This window comes from Pinus tabuliformis, chromosome 2_2 (assembly GCF_031772625.1).
Source record: "Pinus tabuliformis cultivar Carrire ecotype Pingquan chromosome 2_2, CPIR1, whole genome shotgun sequence".
NCBI lineage: Eukaryota > Viridiplantae > Streptophyta > Pinopsida > Pinales > Pinaceae > Pinus > Pinus tabuliformis.
In genome coordinates, this window is record NC_142300.1 from 653,239,376 (window position 1) to 653,252,847 (window position 13,472).

Below are 13,472 nucleotides of genomic sequence, written 5' to 3' on the forward strand. Positions count from 1 at the left end.
CTTTCAATTTGGGAACAAAGATAGACAAGCTAAAGATTCCAATCCCTTTGACAGAACTAATCAAGAATGAACCTTACAAATCCCAGATAAATCAGACCTTAAACTTTGCTGAAAATGAAGATTCAGTTAACTTGTTTGATGATAAACCATAACTTATATTTGGTCCTGATGTTAATGGAAAACCATTAGAAGTAGGAGTTCCACCTTTTTATATAAGCCTTAGTATCCATGACAAGATTCTACACAATGCAATGTTGGATTTTGGAGCCTCTTGCAATTTAATGTCCAAATCAGTAATGGAAAAGTTGAACCTACACATAATAAGGCCCTACAAAGACTTATTCTCATTTGACTCTACTCAAGTAAAGTGTCTAGGATTAATCAAAGACCTATGTGTTACTTTAGTCCAATATCCTGCCAAAAGCATCCTAATGGACATTGTAGTTGCTGACATCCCACTGAAGTATGGCATGCTTTTATCTAGATCATGGGGAGCAAAACTTCAGGGACCTCTTTAGCTAGATATGTCTTATGCAACAATTTCTGTTTTTGGACAACCTAAGAAACTATACCGAGAAACCTTAATGAAATATATGGTAAGTAGCCAGGATTGGCCTCAAAACTTTCCCATCTACTCCATACACTCAGATATTGACTCTTTTATTTTGTATAATGCTGATCAAACATAAGAAACACATTTAGATAGCATTGGTACAAAACCAAAAGAAATTTCAATTTCTATACCACATGAGACTAATCAGACTACAAAGCTATTCAATGAACAAGAAGTTCTAATTGCTTTAAATGATGAAGATTTTGTTCCACCAGATAGTGAAAACTATGATCATGAGTGTTATGGAATTTAGAGTTTGATGGATCAACAAATAGGTTAGGAGCAGGAGCAGGAGTGTGGATATATAACTTAGAGAATAATTATTCAGAAGGCCATGCATATAGACAATTTCAAATGCACAAATAATATCGCTGAATATGAAGCATTAATTTTAGGTCTTAATCTAGTTAGGAATTTAGGAGCTAAAAGAGTTTCTATTATGGGAGACTCTGAATTAATTGTGAAACAAATTGATGATGTATATATGACTAAAGACCCTAGATTAAGTTGCTATAGAGATACTATTGTAGAAATACTAAACACTTTCTTAGAAACAAAGCTTACACTCATCCCTAGGAAACATAACATGCAAGCCCTTAGTTTAGCAATGTTTGCCAGCACTTGTAAACTATCCTCCCAACCTAACTATCACTACACTGCTGAAGTTAGGCATAGACTTGCCATTCCTAATAATTTGAAGAACTAGAAAATATTTACTAATGATAAGCAGATAAATAACTTTTTTCTTTCAGAAGAAGAATTTGTAAATAATAATATAGATATTGATACATCCATAGATCCTGACACTAAGGATAAGATAGAAATAAACAAGATAGAAGATGATAAAATAGATAGACTTAACCCAACTAAATTTAACAAATCAAATGTAGATAACTTAGAGATAATGGAAATTGATGAAATGATCAATGAAGAAACTGAAGTAATTAATCTTAAGGATAACTTCTTACCAAAGGGATTAACCCCTCTGGAAGATTTATTGGATTCAAATGATGTTCCTAAGAAACCTAAGATGGAACCATTAAGATCTGACATTGAGGAATGCAACATAGGCACTGATGAAAGTCCAAAATTGATCAAACTTTCAAAATCATTACCTCCAACCGAAAAAGTAAAATACATTGAATAGTTGAAAGCATTTTGGGATGTTTTTTCTTGGAGTTACAAAGACCTTAAATCCTGTGACACCAACATCATCTAGCACACTATTCCTATAGAAGAAAATCAAAATCCTTTCAAACAGAAACTAATAATGATCAACCCTATCTTATTACCTGCCATAGAAAAATAAATTCAAAGAATCTATGATGCTAAAATAATTGCACCAATCAGATTCTCTGATTGGGTATCAAACTTAGTGCCAACAAGAAAGAAAATTGGTGAGATAAGACTCTGTTTGGATCTCAAAAACCTCAATCAAGTATCACTAAAAGATAATTACCCTCTCCCCAAGATGGATCAGATTTTGCAGAGAGTCGTTGGATCAACCAAAATCTCAGTATTGGATGGTTTTTCTGATTATAATCAAATCTTAGTTCATCCTAATGACCAACCCAAAACTGCCTTTACTATTCCTTGGGGGACTTTATGTATGCGAAAATGCCTTTTGGGCTAATGAATGCAGGATACACCTTCGAGAGGGCTATGGATATAGCCTTTCCTGAAGAAATTCATGATTTCCTTGTGATATATCTAGATGACATTACTGTGTTTTCAAAGTCTGACAATCAACATTTAGATCATCTAAGGCGAGTCTTTATAAAATGTAGGAAGTTTGGAATCTCCTTGAACCCCAAAAAGTCCTTGGTTGGTTTAGAGGAAGGAAAGTTATTAGGTCACATAATCTCGAAAGAAATAGACCCAGCAAGAATAGAAGCCATCTTACAAATAATACACCCTGGGAACATTAGAGAATTACAAGATTTCTTAGGAAAAATCAATTTTCTTATAAGATTTATATCTAACCTAGCAGAATTAATTAGATCACTTAACAATATTCTGAAAAAAGACTCCACAATAAAATGGACTATTGAGGCTAAGAAATCCTTTGAAGACATCAAACTAGCCTTAACTAAAACACCAGTACTAATAAGTCCCAAGTTTGATAGAGATTTCATTTTATATTCATTTGCTTCAGAGTGCACAATAGATGTAGTCCTATTACAGAAAAATGACCAAGGCTATGAACAACCCATTACTTTCTTTAGCAAATCCCTGAGAGATGCCCCTTTGAAATACAATATAATGGAGAAACAAGCCTTGGCTTTGGTCAAATCCATTAAAGATTTTAGAGTATATATCATATATTCTCACATAGTAGCCTACGTTCCTAATTCAGTAGTAAAAGACATCCTAACTCAGGATGGTCCATATGGAAAGAGAGGGAAGTGGATTGCTACTATCTTAGAATATGATATAGAGATTAAACCAACAAAGTTAATCAAGGGCCAAGGTTTAGCCAAGCTAATGGCTGAATCGAATTGTCAGGCCTTGGATATTAACTTTATTGCAGTAATAGATAATGAAGAGGAGATGGCGACTCCACTAATCAGCCAGGCCTTTCTTGAATCACCATGGTATGCTGATATTTGTTATGTTTTATTAAATTTACAAGCTCCTCCTGAATTATCTAGGACTAAAAACAGGCTTTTAAAGATGAAATCCTCTAGATTTTGTATATTAGACAATGCTTTTTTTTGGAGAGACCATGAAGGTATTCTTCTCAATTTCTTATTAAAAGAAGAAGCTGACAAATTTTTACAAGAGTTTCATGCAGGTGACTATGGAGGACACCTTTACTAGAAGACTACTGCAGATAAAATCCTTAGAGATGGTTTCTACTGGCCTAACTTGTTTGCTGATGTCAAGAAATATGTGACCTCCTATCACAAATGTCAAATCTTTGAGGGAAAGAAAAATCTCTTACCATTACCCCTCAAGCCAATCTCTGTTGAAATACCTTTTCAACAATGGGGTCTCGACTTCATTGGTGAAATTCACCCACCCTCCTCTGCCCAACACAAATGGATCCTTACTGCCACTGACTACTTTACAAAATGGATAGAGGCCATACCTTCAAGGCAAGTCACAGATACTGTTATCATAACCTTCCTTGAAACCAATATTCTATCTAGATTTGGATGTCCAACTAAGCTCATTACTGATAATGCAACAACCTTTAAATCCAAAAGAATGATAAATTTCTGCAATAAATACCATATCACCCTTGGCCATTCCACAACATATTACCCTCAAGGTAATGGACTAGCTGAATCCTAAAACAAAAGCCTAGTAAATATCATCAAGAAGTTACTAGAGGACAATAAGAAAACATGGAATAAAAAGCTAGTTAATGCCTTATGGGCAGACAGATTGACTACAAAGAAATCAATTGGTACTTCTCCCTATCAACTAGTTTATGGAATGGAAGTTGTCTTTCCATCCTCTTTGGGAGTGCCAGTAATGAAGATACTTCAAGAAATATAGGTTGAACCAAATAGTATCCAAAGAAGAATCAACCAAACTATACATCTACAACAAACAAGAGAAGAGGTTTATGTCAAGTCCCAAGTTGTGCAAGAAAAGATAAAGAAGATTTTTGATAAGAGAACCAAGGCTGATGATTTCTACATTGGTGACAAAGTGCTAAAGTGGGACTCAAGAAGGGAAGATAAACGAAAACATGGGAAATTTGATTAGCTATAGAAAGGTCCCTATGTCATTTATGCTTATAGAGGAAGTGATGCTTTCTTCTTAAGAGAAATTGATGGTACAAAAGCAGAAGGTGGGCCAGTGAATGGTCGAATGCTAAAACACTACTTTGAACCTAATTACAAATTTTCATTTGTATATATTCTATTTTCAAAAGTCTCGTTTGGATTGGATAATGATATTTTAAGTTGAAGCCCGAAGGGAAGGCTCTAAGCTTTGAATAATTCATTGTCATAAGTATCAATAATGCAGATTCATAGAAGGACACTTTGCAAGGCAACATCAAAAAAAATTTGAAGGCTACTGATCCATAAATTTCTTGACATTTCACAAGGAAATGCCATCCCCAAATGGAGCCACTATTAGGTTCCTATACCAATAGGAGTCACAATTTTGAATGTCTAAGGTTAAGCCTTGTAATATTGTACATACCTTTGCTTTCTGCAAATGTTTTCCATATTATAAAAATCAAAAAATGTAAAGAGGTATGTCCTAAAAGAAAAATCAAAGGAGAAAAGAATAAGAGAAGGTCAAAAAAATGAAAGAATATGAACCCCAAAAACAAAAGGACCATGAAAGTGTGCAAGTCTAAATGCCACTACTATTTACTTTTATGCATAATAATGATTGCATGCAACTTGTTATTCATGCCACAATTTGTGGTAATTGAATAGTTTAATCTTGTTATTCCATGCTTTGAATTTCATGTTTATAGATTAGAGAATAAAATCCGATCAAACAGTTCAATCTTGGCAGATCATAGTTAGGTAGAGAAAATAAAAGGAGCTCATAAATTTAATCTAAGCCCTTAGATGATATAAGGTTAGGATTAGATCGATTTACTTTCCAAAAGAAAAATAGATGAATAAGGGTTTGCTAGCCTAAATGCACCCTAAGAAATGAAGAAAATATGTTAGAGGTAAGAAATGGGTAAGTAGAAGAAAGGTTACTGAACTACAAAGTTACTTGGATCAAAGAACATGCATCATGCTTATACACATCTTTCAACATGTATGGTCAACTATGAAGGCAAAGGCAAATATTTACAAGTTCATGTGATTAACTTCCCCTCATTCACTTTTCCCCTTTATTTACTAATTTCCTATCTACAAATATGTTCTAAGTACTTTTAACCCTACAAGTCAAAGAGGCTCAAAGAATTTCTCTGACTTTTGGAGGGACCGGACCCTCGACTTAATGACTTATGGACTCAAGTGCTAGAATCCCCTTCATAAACACATTCCCCCTTCAAAAAATCCATTTCCCCTCATTACCCTAATAAAACCCCCATATAAACTCCTTTCCTAAGGTTTAAACCCAATTTACCTAAGCAAAGTAATAACCCCCCATGTAAAACCCTTTCGCACAAAAAAACCCACAAAAAAGCCTTCTTTCCTAAGTTTAAATCTAAATTTTCAATCACATGCCTTTTACCCTTTTGACTTAAGAAAAACCCCTCTCCGCTTTTTTCATATTAATTAACTAACATTATTATAAAACCCATTAAAACCCTTTTCCCGTAAATAATTAAAACCCTATATAAAATACCCCAACCCCTTTGTTTTAAATAAAAACTATAGAAACTACCCCTTATCCCACTATAACTCTACTTAGTCTACCTAACCCCAGTAAACTAAGTTAATCCCGCATCGGCTTCACCCGACTCCCTAATCCCTCATTAAAGCCCAACCCGATAACTTTAAACCTGTGATTAAAGCCTAAGCTAATCCCAAACTTCTCTGATTAAACCCCTCGGCCCCCCTCAACTCCCTTTCATTTCCCTCTGCGCAACTCTCCCACCCGACTACTGTCTGATCTCAATCCCGCAGATCCAATGGCCCAAAGCCATATCGGTTGGGCTCGATGGACTGTCTTTACCCGCTCGATAAGGCGGTTTTCCCCCGACCGCCGATGGCTATGTGTCGCGCCCTAACACACATTGGGTCACCCCTCCTCAAAACTGCCCAAACCTCTAAAGTGGTGTGATGACCCTCCAATATTTCTTCCCCACCGTTCCAATAAACCCCTTGTCCTCCATAAAAATGAAATTCGCGCCTTATTTCAAAATATGTCTGTTAAAGTTCTAAACTATGAAAACCTGTGTTTCAAATCCTTTCGCTTGTTTAAACTGTATAAGCCCATGAAACCCTCTAGCACCACCCTGCACCTCTATGAAGCGATTCCCCCTTCAATTATGTCCAAAATGCTGCCCTGAGACCTTTCCTAGGCATTCCAGTGTCATAAATCCATCAAGTTCCCTTCATGTAGACTTGTGTTTTCTTAAAATATTATTGAATTTTTCAGGTTATCAGACTATGATAAGAGCTTGGATAAACAGTTCTGATACTAGTCAAAGAACTTGTTTACTCCAAGACTCAGACCAAAAACCTGTTAAAAGACCAAATTTAGAAGAAGAAGACCAGCTGTACATGCATGGAAGATGAAGACCCTTACACACAGAGCCGAGAAGAAGACAAGGAACAGAGCAGTGACAATTCAAAACAGAGCAACCAGACCAGAGATGCAGATGAATAAAACACACTAAAACTTGATCAAAATCCACTTCCGATTACTGATACACATAAAAAACATAAGAATTTACTGGTGAAACACACAGTAAAAGGTAAATTGTAACAGTGAAAGGAAGAAACACAAAAAGGATAAAGACAGGTCATCAGAGTGAAAAAGTATCAGTGACATGGAGTATCAGATGAAAGACAGAAGTAACTAAAGCCTCCAGTGAGATGATTCAACAACAAAGAGCATAAAGAGCTTGAAATAAATCATAAAAGCCAGTAGTACCACAATAAAAGGGACAACATGAGACAGTTCATTAGCTGCCTCTATCTTACTGTGAGAAGATATTTTCTATTACCTAGATTAAATCTCAAATCAGCTTGAGATATTTGTAACAACACCTTACTATAAATACTTCACAAATTGAAGTATGTAGGGTGGATTCTTAGACATTTCTATAGACTGCTTTATTGAAAGACTGTAAAAGGTATTGGAGCATTGACTGAGCCAACAAACTGGATTGATGAATAAAGACAAGATATTTCAAAGGATTCATGTGCAGAGTGAAGTGTAGACAAGTATTTTCTCACTTTGTTGTTATTTCTTAAAGATTCCATACTTTTGATCTAAATATGGATGCCATAACTGGAAGTATTATGTCAGAATTTGTTTAATTACACTATGCTATAACAGTTAGGCAAATATATGTTTTCTACAAATAAATCTAAGTTAAGGAATTATTAATTGCTCCTTAGTTTAAGTTATTTCTTTTAATCTATAGCAAAGGATTCTTAATTTCCCTTTATTTCTGATTATCCCTTGTTCTTCGTTTCAATCCCGGTCTGAGAATTCTTAATTGCTGTCTCACCCTGGTTAAAACATTTTCCATCCCTCTAGCCTAAAGACCTGCATTCTACTTTTTTATCTTGCCCTTTGAAAATTCCCTTTAGTGATTTGATCAAGTTCTACTGCCTTTCTTTTGACTCCATATACCCAATGGTCTAGAGACATCATTCTATCCATCTGTTTCAAGAACCCCACCACCTAATCTTCAATACAAATAAAAAAACCCCCTGAACCTTAAGAACCAGCCTAATATCCTAGCAAAACAAAGCTAAATCATATAAAGAGAGCCCTCTCTAGACTTAGGTTGACTAGAACCTAAGCCTAAAAGTTGGTTTGTGGTTACCTCAGTCATTTTCTTTCTTCCTATAACTTCTAGAGAAAATTCTGAGTGATAACACCTTTTACAGCCTTACTTTCATGCAGTAACTTCATACATGTTTCCAAGAACATCGTGAGCATAGTTGGGTTCATCTCTGGCTCTGGTCTATCTTTTCTTCCTGAAGTGGAGGCATTAGCAAAGCTCCTCTTAGCTTCCATGAAGGTTTCTCGAGTGCACTCCAAATCAACCTCCGCTTCTTTCGCCAGAGCTTTGCGAACCCAACTACTATCTTCTGATTGTTTGCCTTTGTCATCTCCCATCACGAATCCACTTCGGAGCACAATGTTCACATTTAGATCTTCCTTGTGTGGCTTAGACCTCATCATCTGCAGGTTCTGAGTCGGAGGAGGCAGTAGCGCTCCTTTGTCGCGTATCCTCACTACCAGCGTAGGACAATATTCTGTCTCATGATCAAACAATGTGCAATAGAAACATGATGGCCGCATTGGATTCGCGCAATCGCAGGCATAATGTCCTAGCCTCCTACAATTGTAGCATATCAACTGTCCATGACCTCCTCCAGGTCCTCCTTTGCCTTGGCCTCATCTGTTTCCCTGAAATCCTATTTGCGCCACTCCTACATTCTGCTTAAGGGGTTGCATTTCAGCCTAAACTCTGTAGGTAGGAGTTCTATCCATCATCAACTCATAGCTTCTACAAGTGCGCTCATCATGTTCCACTGACCTACAAAAGTTGCAGAACAACTTTTGTGAATTTTGCGTATACTTCTGTAGCAAGTGGCAGTTGTCTATGGTGTGTTTTCCATCTATTTGACAAATCATGCACCACAAAGCAGGCACCATGCTAGGTCCTTCTTATGCTTCCAACCTTAAAGGCATCGGTCCTCCTCCTGCGAGGCAATTTGTGAAAACCGAGTAGTGGACCTTGTCATGACCTTGAACCTTGGATTTTACACACCATACCTCTTCGCTCACTTCTCGTCGAGCTGTCTTGTCCTTTTTCAGACTCTGCATCTCAAGGCATAAATTCTTCAGCTACTCGTGGATCTGCTGAACTCCCAAGTTGGGATCCTGCATCGGGGACTCTTGTAGCCTCATCGCGATCTCTAAGGCCTCTACCTGAGTCGTTATCTTCTGCTGTGACAACACACTCCTTAAATGTGGCATTAGCGAAGCTACAAACCACTCGCAATGTTGTCCATCCGTCAGATTCATATTAGCTTTGTGAATCATACATTTCAACCTCTGATCCAACTCCCAAGGAGTCTTGCCTAGTAGCATTGTTATCTCTTTGAATCCAATGATTAACTATGCTTCAGACTTCGGCCTGCTAAATTATTTATTTAGCGCCGTTTGGATATCCGCGATTCCCACATTTGGATTATCATTGGAGTGCTTAATATACTAGGTTAGCACGCGATCCTGCAGAGCACTAACCAGTGTTGCTTTCTTTATATTTTCATTTGTAACTCCTTGCACTTCCCATATAGTCCTTACAAGGAGCCAGAATTGGTCCGGATCCTCATTTCCCAAAAATTTGAACACAGACAACTTCATTGTGATTGCCATATTGAATAGCGGTGGTGATGGAGGTGGTCGGCGGTGACGGAGGTGATGGTGGTGAAGCTGGAGGCGGTGTGGGTGGAGGTGGTATTCGTGGAATTCTTTTCCTTATCAGATGGATCGCACTTTGCCGAGAGACCTTCGTGAGCTATTCCTCATCCCCTCGCGGAGGTGAAATCAAGGGCCTATTTTCTGGTCCCTTATTTCCTTCGTTCCTGTAAACTTTTCCACTTTTCGTAGCCCCGAACATCAAGATAACTGCATAGCCCTCTTTTTACATAATAGCATTTTAATCCAAGTATTTAAAGACTTTATGTACTTACCCCATGGTCCTTTGAGAAAGTGTCGCTCTGCCTCGCTATAGCTGACTGAGGTGCTGACCACGAACTCAGTAATGAATCCTCCTATAATCCGATCGAGCCAGTGATCAATATCGCGTGCGATCTTATCCTCTGATTCTTCCAACATTCACACTAACTCTGGGGTCCACACAATAGGATCATCAAGTTTCCACCTTCCTTGGCTATCTACTAGCTTCACGATCCACTTGTATAGTTCAGTAGGGAAGGACGCAAACAATATTTCATGGATCTCCATGTACAGGTAGCAGTCTAACCACTCTTCTTTTGACAATCGCGGGTTCCTGTTCTCCTATGCTGTGAACTCGTATATTCTTCTATCCAAATAGCCTTCAATTTCCTTCTTAGTTGGATTCCAATGATACGACATCGGGCATCTCTATGCAGATTCTGGTCCCGGCAACATAAACATTTGTTGGCTTATGGGGGCCTGACCCAAGTTCAGATTTATTTAGCCAAACAAATCCCTACACTACTGGCCCTTTTGGCATCAGCCCGTGGAGTGCAGACTGAAGTCTCACCAGAAGCAATATGGGGGGATGTTGGAACCAAGTTTCCACACCCTTGAGATGTCTGTGATGTCGATTTAGTCCAACTAGATGTGCCTTCACATAAGTCGCTTCGCGCACTATTCTAACCTTCAATACCTTCATGATTTGTTATAATCGTCTTTCACATAGCCCTAACCAGGGGCTGAGATGCTTTCACGCTGCTATGGCAGTGACCTGTGCTATTTCCCCAAACTACATCGCGTGTCTTACTTATCTTCTTAACAAACCTTACTTAAGATTGCATAAACAGATATTCTATCTTATGTTTACTTAATCAAAACATTTATACACATTCACAGATCATATAAGCATTAAAAGTGCAATGTATATCCAATGTAACAGATGCATAAAACATGAAATAGATACACAGAAATGGTAGGAAACTTCTCGTTATTAATACTTCCAACAGTTACAGTCTCGAATCGCCCTGCACACTCAGTTGTAGGGGTCCGCGCACTCATCTGCGAACTACTAGGCCTCTGTGCACTCAGCTGCAGAGCCTTCTCCTACTCTACGACCCAAAACTAGACTTTACTCCACAGATATGACTCAATTCTTCATCTTCATCTTGATTGTCCTGTCTTAACTACTTAGAGACTTGCTCTATTTATACAATCCTGTGGTCCGCGGTCCATGTGTAGATCTCTATAGCTGACTTTACAATAACAAAATTAAGGGCGGACAACCCTATGACTTTTTTACAAGTTACACGCTTCGCACCCACAAAATGCGGAGTCTTTACATTGGAATTACAATCTTTGACCAAAATCTTAGCTCTAAGCCCCAAAACTTCCCTTGGGGGATCTCTAAGCCCCAAAAATTCCCTTGGGGGATCCCGTACCCAACATCTCCTTGAGACCTTTCCAATGATATACAATTTGTCTCAATTCGACTCTCAGATCAAAATATATGGCCATTCAAGGATTAGCCTATTAGATAGTTCCATATCATATTGACCTACCACGTGGCACTCACATGGTCCCCATGAGGCACCCACATGGCTATTTGAGTAAACCACCTCACAACCACATGGCAACGTTACCTTGGCTTTTGGCTCACTTGTACTAGATCATGAATTAACCCCTCTCTATGGTTCACATGGTCCAAACCATAACATATAGATGATTTATGCAACGTATGAGAGTGTGGGCCCTTCATGGCCACATCAACCTAGGAATAGAATCTCAGAGATATTCCTTGCAGTCCCCCATTAAAAATTTTGGGGAAAAGGGAGTAGTGTTACATAGATTTAATCGTGGGCCCTCCTTCAACATGTACCAAAAATATAATTTTCCACTACATGCTCAACTCTACCATGCCACATCATCTTTGCTATGAGACATTCAAACCACTGGGGTTACATGGAGAATCCACCTGGCCACTTGCCACCTCGTCTCATCTCTAACCAATCATGCAATCTTGTTCCTTCACATCCATGCATGTGGTTCTATCATGCCATGTCACCCTAGGGATTAAATCGTGATGGGGTTGCAATCAACTTCATTGGAAATTGCGGGGGTTAGGGCACTAGGGTGACTTCAGTGTCCTATTCCGCTATGGTGATGTCACCTTCCACATGGCACGACTCTAATTATGACACGTGTCACCTACTTCTAGGCCACTTGGCTTTGCAAGAAACCTTAAGTTAGCTAACATGTGTCTGCCTTCCAATATGGAACATGGATTTGAGTCCATGTCACCTACCACACTGGCTTGGGATCTTGTCTTACCCTCCACTTAATGGTAAGTTCAATTTTTACATTATAAGTGATTATGGGGTTCCCCTACGTTGATGCACCAAATGCATAAGAATATGACCCACTGTCGCACCATCCTAACATTTCAATCCCAATAGGAATTTCCCTACCTCCCATCGAAATATGAGGTACCAAACCTTCGGGACACATGAAAAACTCCAACACTTTGCAGCATATGAAGGTTAGGAACTCTCTCGCATAGTCCCTTACTCATGGGTTCAGTTCACATGGTTGTAACGAGGCTTAACATTGTTCCTCCAAAGGGCTAATGGTTACTACCCCAAAAATATGCATGGGCTTACACCCATTTTATTTTACATAGCTCTTTAGAGATATCCCTCCTAAGCTTGGTATCCTTCCAAACCTATCAATTTGTGGTGTGTGTGTGTATATATAGAATACCTGAAGTGATTGTGTTATCACTAGCCTCCCACTATCTCTTCTAAGCTTATGGTTTAACCTATCTCAGCCATATATATATATATATATATATATATATATATATATATATATATATATATATACATACATATATATGCTAGACCTACACACACATGCATATAAAAACAATTTTTCCTCCATAGCTTACAAGATTTATACCAAGGTTGAATTTCCAAATTCATTTCCATTCTAGACATCTATTTAGATTAACATATATTTTCTCATCTTACCATACATGGACCTTAAGCCAAATTCCAAGCTCCAGATGAACACCAAAAATAAGCTCATCCCTGCAAACATATTCTAGGTACTTTTAATGCATTTCCATTCCAGATTGACATCCTTAGATATTCATCGGAGAAAATTAGCAACCTTGTGCCAGCATATAATAGTCATTAAAAGAAAACAAAATTTACATAGATATATCCTTCCTAATGGATTAAATTTTTTCTCATCCATGGCATAGAACTTGGCATTATTCGTTCACATAGTAATTTAGCATGTCTCAACAATAATGTAGGCAATAAAACAACACATTACTCTATGAAGAATATCTGTCCTTTCTGGGTTTACTGATTAGAGACAAAACCTACTAACCATTCTCTTAACAGAGTATAATCATTGTAGAGATCCACCCATATCTTCAATAGTTAGGCACCTACAAGATTACAAATCCATTGCATACAAGAAATTTAGACTAGGATTATGCTCAATTTAACACACAAATATAAACCATTCCATGTCCATGCTTTCATAA